Raw genomic sequence first — 10097 nt, forward strand, 5'->3', positions numbered from 1 at the left:
CACGAGCTCTTTACCTAGAGGAAAATCTCTGCTAACGCGAGGAGTCACTGGGAACTCTCAGGTGCTTTGTGCCTTTGAAAAATCGAGCTCTTTGATTGAATTTCTGAATATGGGGGGGGAAGGTTTCCCCCTCTGCCTCCTGTATTGGAAGCAGAATTCCATTAAATCACATCATATGACAATTTATTGTTTATGCATGATATTGGGAGTGCTGATCCAACACCCGGAGTATGATATTTGAAGTCACATCTTTATTTCACTCCACAGTAATAAGGGACTATCGTACCCTGACACATTTATGGCCTCGAACGGAGGAGTCTGTTAGGTGCCAGGTAACTGTCGGCTCAGTCCGCAGGCCCCGAGACTTAGAGGACAGAAGCCGTGTGGATTAATACGAAGCTGTATCTGATGATCAGCAACCCATCACAAAACCTAGCACACAGACCCCGGCATCAGCCCTCGCCGTGCTCAGCCTCCACCTCCCACCTCCCCACGAGCAGCCGCTCACGCAGCCCCCCAGCAGCAACCCCCTCCGCTCATCACCCCTCTCCCGACGGCGGCAGGCAAAGCTACCCAGCATTTCTCCACCGCACCGAAAGCCGTGCAAAGGGGACACGAGCAGATCCTTGCCAAGAAAAATGAAGATCTCTGCAAAAAGCTTACTCATTTAAACGAATGACTCACAAAATAGAAGTAGTTTCCTGTCCGTATTTTCTTTTTTCTTTCAGGGAAAACTGATTATTGCAGCTTTTTCATACCAACAGCTTTTTAACACATATTTAGTTATAAATTCCTTTTCCCCCTAAAAGTCAAAACTCAAATTAAGTGCTATAGGGTTCACAGAGGAACATTTTGGTAGCTTTCAATGTTTTTTGCTTCACCTTGTCAATCCATAGGATATCCGGGCAGTTTTTGCCCCGATTTGGGCTCAGGGCACGGTTGGAAGCTAGAACGCTGTGGTGGGACCAGGAGTGCGCTCCCTGCCCAGGTCTGAAGGAAGCTCAGGGCTTATGGCTGCAGCCACAGCGGCACTGCCAGCACTCACCGAGCACGAAGAGAGCCAGGACAGGCACCTCCGGCAGCGCGTTGGAAGACGCGGGGCTGCACGCACACGCAGTGAGCTTCCTGCAGCGAACCTGGGGTGGGTGACGTCCCCCTCCCCGGGCCGAGGCTGCTGCTGACCCCTTCGGAGCCGGCCAGGCACAAGGACGCGACGCTTCCACGGGCAAAGGTGCTCCTGCAGTGCTCCACAAGCGAGTGGATGGGAAGGATCCGATGAAGGGCTAGATTAGGGCTTTTAAAATAATTGTGATAAACGATAGCATCTGCATGCACTAATTTCCCTCAAGATGTGTTAGATGAATTTTAAGAGATTAACATCCGGACTAGCAAGCCTTAGCCATTTGCATGACCAACGCTTTGCAGCCAGTTGAGCTCTCGCTGTTTCGCACGTGCTTTCCAGCCTTTAGAAATCCGGGAACAGCTCGGATGTGGGGGGAACACGCGGAGGGAGCCCAACACTGGCCTTTCTGACTCGGGAAATTCATGTTACGTGGGTAAACCGATAACGTGGGCACAGTTCAGTGTCTGCCGGAGCTGAACTGAGCAGCTAACCAGGACACCCAACTCTCGGGGTTTGGCACTAATATTTTATAATATTATTCCTCTGCATCAGCATAGTGCGGTTGCACGCCATGCTGCTCACACCAAGGGCCCAAGGATCCTTTCATCACGTCTGCTGCATGCTGGGAGTGACTCACAGCTGAGGACAGGCAGTTCTCAGAGCTAAGTGGGACCTGACCTGGGCTTTTCAGCACCGCGCACATTACTCACTCCCACATAAGAGACAGCTGAAGGGGATGGTTCACTATCGGTTCACTTTCCTTTTGACAGACTGCAGGGAACAGAAGGTGATTTTTACTGTCCAGAGATGTGTGAAGCGCTGCAATCCACTGCTCCTCCTCTTTCTCAAGATCTGGGACTAAATCTCCAATGCCACCAAGTTGACATGGGTGTTTGAACACACACCGTTTTCTCATCTGGTTCAACGAGCTTCATCACAAGGAACGAGATGTCTGTGAGATACGAGCATCTGGAGGAAGAAAGCTGAGCTGAAATTCAGCCCAGAGGAAATGGAAGTTGGAAGAAATATGGTAACACTTAGCAGAGCAAGCCAAGACCATGACTCTCTCCTCTGCTGAGGGAATCCACACTCCCGCTGCCAAAACCTGGTTACCGCAGGCAGCCTACTCTGCTGGTAGAGCTGGACCGTCAAGGAACAAAGAGCTGATCCGTGTCTTGGTCCTGTCCCTTCCAGATCTACCATCCCCAGCAGCTCACGCAACATCTACAGGATGAATCAGTCCTTCCACCTAACCAACAAACCCATCAGCCCTCTGCTGAACAGCAAGTGCAAGGGAAGCGGAGCAGGTTTCATAACGTTGTCACAGAGGTGCCCGAGGCCTCTTTTGCTGTCCTGCTTCTGGACCTCACCAGATCCTTTCAGACCCTCCGAGGAAGGAGGTTTTGAAAACAGCAAGACTCCCAGGACTCAGAGGAGAGGCTCCAGAGCAGCCACAGTCAGGGCTTCCCGTTAGGCCCGTGGAGAAACAGAGAGCCTTGAGCAAGAGATAAAGCAGGGGTTTCGATGAAGAATGGGAACTTGACCCTGTTACTCTCCAAAATGCCCCTGTACCTGCGTGTACAGGCACTTAGGTTAGGAGGGAGTTACCAGGAGCTCACCTACACCAGTGTGGGCTGCTGGCTCTGCAGAGAGGTGAGCACTTCTGCACGCCCTGCAGCAAGCTGCTTCACCACCACCTTCACACAGTGCTTCCAAATCCAAGGACATCAAAAATTTAGAGGAAAGGGAAAGAGTGAAAAATAAGAAAAGACGTATTCCCATGCCAAGATGAAAGACACTCAATGGCCTTAGCTGCGTACCACAGACCTACCGGCACCTGGAAAGGGCTCCACGTTCCACCCGCTCAGTGTCAAAGGTGTTACGGCCAGGGCCACCTCCTGAATCCCTGCAGGCTTTCCAGCTGGCCACTTTGTTCTGAGGAAGAACAGACACGAGGTACCAGGATGACTCCATCTGCACTCGACTTCACACCTCCAACACAGACCCGACAGGACAGGCCTCAGTTTCAAAACTCGTGTTTTTTTCCTGCCCATTCTGTGCATTTCATCCCGAGTCTCCAGATGAAGCAGACTTCTTGCTCAGGGAGAACTGATGCAGCCCTGAGCCACAGTGTCCAAACATAATGCTTAACTGCAGTTATTGGTGTCCAATAACAATTATCAGCTCGTGTTACATATTCAATGCATTGGGCTTTGTTATAATTTTAAAATATTTCCGTAATTTGACCATAAGGATTTTTATTTTTTATATATATTACACACACACAAACATTTATATAGATGTGTGTATATATGTATACGCACACCACGACTCTCACACCTGTATGAGCACATTACTGAGGTTGCACCAGGGTCCCTGTCAGCTCTCTCTTCAGTGCAGGCTGTGACCCCAGGCCCCGAGCTCACCCTCAATGCCCCTGTGTGGTCCCCAGCAGCTGCAGGGGTGTCACCTCAGAGCTCTCTGCGTACAGAGCTATTCATCAATAAGTCGACAAGATTTGTCAGTAAGTCAGTAAGGGCTCCGCTCTTTGCAAACTCACAGATCTGTACCAAATTAATTGTCATTTTGCTAATTTTGAGGAGAGGAAAGCTGACTTATGTAGAAGAACTTGGGCTTGGGAATGGAAACTGACAGCAGAAGAACGGATTTGTAGAGTTTCGGGGTTTTTTTTTTTGGCCAGATTCAGTCAACAACACACTGACGACAGAACAGAGTGACACAGGTACCTGCCCAGCCCGGCTCAGCAGTGGCCTGATGGGTCATGGGGATGAGCTGGATGAGCAACTAACTGTTAGCAGCAAGAGCATGCTGCAGCGAGCCGCTGGGCCCGGATCCAGCGAGGGCCAGGCGTCCAAAGGAGCAGATCGTTTCACAAGAGGCGAGGCTGGTGTGCAGCAGAAAGCACCGACGCAGTATCAGCAAAGCCCCGTTTGCTCCGCGGCCTGAGGGGCTGAGGTAAGGCAAGTCTGCTTTTCTTCGGCCAGCTTGGGCACGAGAGGAGCTGCAGGGGAGAGAAGTCCCATAAGAGAACTGCACAGGCAGCACACACCAACCAGGAGGATGAGGGGAGGATGCAGACAGCTCGTGTGGAGCAGGGAAAGCTGCAGCCTACAGAATTAATCTTCAGCTTTTGGGATGCTTCTGAGTTTTCTAACAAAATATGTACTTTAACCACAGTCACAGAGGCTTCAGCAAAGTGGATGAGGACAGGAGCCAAGAGAGGGTATCTGGAGCGCCCTCACCAGAGCCAGAAGGATGAGGGTTTTGCAGGAGCAGCAGCACGAGCGCATCGGAACAGTCTCCCTCTGCCTGGTTTTCTAACCTCGCCTCCACAGGTCGCAGCAGTGGAGGCCAGGAGTTACGCCGGAGAAGGCACCAGCACAGCCTTTGCCACTCACAGCTGTGGGGTTTCTCGTACTTGGTGGCCCCGTACAGCCCCAGTTCCTCACATCAAGCCACATTTAACTCCCTCTTTTGGGCTCATGGCCCAAAGAGAACACATGTAGAAATAGAATCTTGTTCTACCTTAAGAGACAGGGCCAAATACATCAGAGCATATGGTTTTTAACTATCACCTCTTATTTATTACCCTATTGCTTTCACGGGAGTACCTCTCACTCAACTTTTGAATGCTGGGAGCAGCAATACTGCAACAGAGAGCTCTCCTACCTGGCCAATGCAAGGAACAACTTTTCCTTCCCCAATGCAATAACAAAGCCAACCCCAGCAGCATCCCCCCAACAGCCTCAGACACACCTCGGAGCCGGGCAGGCGTTGCTGGGAGCCCAGGAAGACCTTCCCCACCCCGCCATCGGTACCAAGGCACTTTACATACCCACCGTCAGAGCAGTCCTGCTGCCACGGAGCTCGCGGAGCACGGGGCTGGGAGCAGGAGATGCCGGCTGCAGGCAGTCGCCCTCCCAAGGAACACACCAGGATGAAGCTGTCGGTCTGAATTAGAAAAAGCAATTAGACAATCTGTCAGAGTGCCTAGTTGAGAGACAGGATTCAAATACCTCTGCAATTTAGGTAAATTAATTTAAAACTACACAGACAGGCAAAACCATACAAGTTAACCTTTCAACCGGATACATATCATTTCCTCTCCTTTGCATGTCTCCAAACCCAGAGGAAATTTCCGGGATCAAATGTAGCTGCCACAGCACAGCCGAAAGGAAACACGATGGTAATGGAGCCAGGGCTATCCACCATCCATCCACTGGCAGCAGTTCTGGCTCTCCCAGTGCTGTATTTTCAAGGAGTTCCAGAGATTTACCCGTGTCTCCCACTGCTTTCACCCCTGCACAGAACGCAGGGCCCTGAAGCAAGCCGCTCCGCCATCTCCCCCTCCTAAACCGAGCCCTTTTTCCTGTCAGAGCAGCAGTGTCGGCTCTTCCTTGTACGCTAAGAATACCGGCAGCATTCAAAACAAGAAATAACACGTTACAGGTGCCATCGGCTCAGTGTCTGTACGTGCTGTCTGCTCCGCTCCTGTCAGCAGCCAGAGCTCAGCACGCGTTTACGAGCGTTTTGATTTGGTTTCTCCACTGCTTTCAATTAGAGGCTTCTTCGCATGTGACCCACCGAGGGAAAAACAACACTTCGAGTCAGAACTAAGGTACTCCCCGAGACAGATATGATTAATGGGATGATCTCGTAGATTACAATAGTTAGAGGCAGTTGCTGCCATCTCCCACTCTCCGAGGACCGGTTCTACTCACATCCAGCACAGACAGCTGCAAATTCCTCGGCACCGTAAGTATCCGATGTAGGACTGCGGTCGACGCTCTCAAACTCCTGTGATGTGCATCTTCCATGATCACGTATTGTCTAGACTGAATTTTACAAATTTAATCTTAAATAAAGGGAATTTTTGTGGAGCTAGTCACGCACATGCTCGCCTTCACATGAACAGATGCACACCCACGGCAGACAGCGTCCCGCAGTGAATCACGGCCTGACGGAACGACGACGGAGCCTCCCCGAGAGCCGCGCGGTCGCCGAGACGGCGTGCGCATACCTGACGGGCAGCGGCTCCCGGCTGCCGCCGGCCATCCCGGGCAAGCAGAGGGCCGCAAGCGCGCGGCAGGAGGCACCGCCTGAACTTCGGGGCAAGCTTCTCCAGCTGCATGAGCGGACACCACAGGGAGGATGAATAGGGATAGCTTCTGTTCAGTTAAAACTCAGGTTTCTACTGGATGAAATACGGCCACAGCCCTCTGCTGCTGGATTTGGGTTATTTTTCTCTGGCTCTTTTCATTCTGCACCACTCTGAAAATGAATGAGAAGATAGAATACGCTTTATCAGGGAGAGATCATTTTGGCAAACATCTGGCAGACCCCCAGTTTCAGATTCTGGCCTAAGAACACAAGATCAGTATTTCCCATCAGGCGATCAGCACGAAGAATCGCCCTGCGAGCACCGGCACCCCGGGCTGCAGTCGCGGCACAGCGGAGGGAGCGAAGCCGAGCCCTCGCTCCGGGGGTTTGTTTCCGATGGGCTCGTAACAACTCTGGCAGCACGCGCTGTGGGCAGCCACCCCCAAAAAAGCTTTGGGGCTTTTTTCGTTTTTAGAAGTGTTCAGATCCAGCCATGGGAGGTGGTGGGGAAAGCAGACAGCAAGCCAGGACAAAATTCGGCGCGAGACCAGACGAGCTGCGCAGGGCATTGCCCACTCGCAGAGTGTCAGAAGGCACAAGGCTAGGATGACATCTCAAAGGTGGCTGTCAGGAGGATGGGGCCCAACTCCTTTCAGTGGTGCCCAGCGACAGGACAAGGGGCAACGGGCACAAACTGAAGCAGAGGAAGCTCCAGCTGAACATGAGGAAGAACTTCTTCCCTCTGAGGGTGACGGAGCACTGGAACAGGCTGCCCAGGGAGGTTGTGGAGTCTCCTTCTCTGGAGATATTCCAGCCCCGCCTGGACGCGGTGCTGTGCAGCCTGCTGTGGGTGACCCTGCTTGGGCAGGGGGTTGGGCTGGGTGACCCACAGAGGTCCCTGCCAACCCCTGCCACGCTGGGATTTTGTGACATTTCCAGGTAGCGCAATTGACTGAACCCAGCAAAACCACCCAAACCTCTGCAATGCGTCGCGGCTCTGAGCGCACGCAAACGGACCATGACACATGCGCCAGCCCAGTGGGACACCGAGCAGCCTCCCGACCCGTCCCACCCCTGCGACGAGAACGTGCTGTTCGGTCAGAGAACCGAGCACTGGTTTGGAGCATTTTGAACTTTTTATTTAGTTATTACTGTGCATGATAAAAAAAAAAAACCCTTCACATGTGTTAAGTTATATATGCAGAGTCTTCCTTCAGAGCTACCGGTACCAGCTGTCCCACTGCTCCAGCAGCCACCCCTCCCAGCTCCTGCTCCCCATGTAGAACCGGGGCATCCTGGAACAGAGCAGCAACACAGAATCACAGGATGGTCGGGGTTGGAAGGGACCTCTGTGGGTCACCCAGTCCAACCCCCTGCCCAAGCAGGGTCACCCACAGCAGGCTGCACAGCACCGCAGCCAGGCAGGGCTGGAATATCTCCAGAGAAGGAGACTCCACAGCCTCCCTGGGCAGCCTGGGCCAGGGCTCCGTCACCCTCAGAGGGAAGAAGTTCTTCCTCATCTTCAGCTGGAGCTTCCTCTGCTTCAGTTTGTGCCCATTGCCCCTTGTCCTGTCGCTGGGCACCACTGCAAAGAGTCTGGCCCCGTCCTCCTGACACCCACCCTGCAGATATTTAGAGGCATTTCTAAGGTCCCCTCTCAGCCTTCTCTTCTCCAGGCTGAACAAGCCCAGCTCCCTCAGCCTCTCCTCGTAGGAGAGATGCTCCAGTCCCCTCCTCATCCTCGTAGCCCTGCACTGGACTCTCTCCAGTAGCTCCTCATCTTTCTTGAACTGGGGAGCCCAGCACTGGACACAGCACTGCAGATGGGGCCTCACCAGGGCAGTGTAGAGGGGAAGAACACCCCCGGGGCTCCCCCGTTCCCAGGCCCCCGGCACGGCGGGCCGTCCGCCCGTCGGGAACGCACCCGGGCAGCGCGCTCCCGCGCTGGGCACGCGCGCTCCCGCCACCGCCCGGGCCGCGCCCCGCCGGGCCGGCAGCGCCATCTGCTGGGGGCGGGGGGGGGGCAGCGCCCGGGCCGGGCCAGCGCGGCGTGCGGGGTCGCCAGGCGAAGCCCCCGGCCTGCCTTAAAGCGAGCAGAGCCCCGTCCAACGGGGCCTGGCGCGTCCCCAGCGCCGGGGCAGCCACCCCCTCTGCGTTTAGAGCCATTCCCCCTTGCCCCGCGGCCAGCAGGCCCTGCGAAACCGTCCCCAGACGCGATGTTCTGCGCGCTGCCCGCAGCCAGCGTTGGGCAGGGCCACGAGAACCAGGTCCGCGATGAGGCCCTGGGGCAAACCGTGGGGCCAGGGAAGGGTGACGGGCACCCAGCGCATGCACCCGCACAGCCGGCCTCAACCACCGCGCTGCTCCGGCTGCAACAGGCTGTTCCTTCACACAGGTTTCCAGCACAGAAAAAAATTGTCCTTTCACTTTTAGGCAAGGTCCGCCATTATCAGAACGCCGCAGCCACTTCGACTTGGAGAAGCGATATCCGCCCAGAGTTACGCGCGGATGAAGGACATCTCTGTCCCCCCAGCCACAGGCAGCAGCGTCCAACCCGCATTTCAGGGCACGAATTCAACACCGCATCGCCTGCGCGCCCGCGCTGGGGCTGTTTCAGCAACGCCCCGCGTTCCAACGAAGGAAAAATCAAGAAGGGAAGAACTTCCAAAACTCTGCTAATACTCATGGCCAACGAAGCGGGAGTCGCTTTGACATCGGTCCTGACGCACAAAGCCCCAGAACAACAGAAGTTTGAGGATTACCTGTACTCCTGCCCCTTGATGATCTTTTGATAGTGCCAGTCACAGTTCTATAAAAAAAAATTAGGCCTTACCATGCAAATTAGTTCATTTGCACATTGCTTAGCGAGACTGCACGCTCAGGAAGGGAATTCAGGCATCTCTCCAGCCCTGCTCAGCCTTCTGACAAGACCTGCCCTGCTGACAGCAGTGCAGCATTGTCAGCACCTTTAAAACACGTCCCACTGCAACCAGGCTGCCTCCCGGCCCCCCCGTGTGCCCCCCAGCAGCTCAGCTGCGACGGCAGCCCGCGGGCACGGCCGGCGGCGCAGACCAGCGCCCGGGGACGAAGCGCTTCGCAGAAGGATCCGCTCGGCAGCCGGCCATCGCAGCAGAACGCCTCTCCGGACAGCCAGCTCCGACCCAGCCTTCCCCCGGCACGGCTCCCTACCTGCATTCTTATTTCTGAACGACGACCTTGCCCATTTTGTTCTGTTTCGGGCAGAAAGCGCGCGGAGCCTCGACGGTGGCAGCGAGGAAGGGCAGGGGAGCAGCGGTGCACCCGCTCACACCACATCAATCTCATCTCCCGTTCACCGCAAGCCCGACTCCATCGCTCCGCGTTTTCGTGTTGCGCAGTTCTTCAGGGGGACTTCAGTGGAGATTCAACGTCAAGACAACCCTTCCGGTGCTGAAGGCTACAGGTGAAAAGAAACGACACCTACTTGTATGCCCTAAACCACCTCTGCAGCGCGGCGGCATCCAGCAGGGGATGCTTCCCCGAACTGCGAGAGAAGCGCTCGTTTTGAGCGTGACGCGTAGAAGAACAACTCGCTATTTTCAGCGCGTGCGAAAGTGCACAGCGTGAAGGAAGATGCTTTGTTAAGAAACACCCAAGCGGAAAAGACCCTTCCATTTCAGCCACAGGAAAAGATACAGAGTCAAATGGTTAAGAAACCTAAAAGTGAATAGTTAATAGTCACAGAATGCACTGATTTCACCCCAAACCAGGCTAGGAATTCAATTCAGTGATAAATACTCCTGTTCCCCAACACAAGCGGATTTTACACTACGCAGAGCGCTGATATCCGAGTCAGTACCCAGCTATTTTATTG

This window comes from Opisthocomus hoazin, chromosome Z, assembly GCF_030867145.1.
Source record: "Opisthocomus hoazin isolate bOpiHoa1 chromosome Z, bOpiHoa1.hap1, whole genome shotgun sequence".
Classification (NCBI taxonomy): domain Eukaryota; kingdom Metazoa; phylum Chordata; class Aves; order Opisthocomiformes; family Opisthocomidae; genus Opisthocomus; species Opisthocomus hoazin.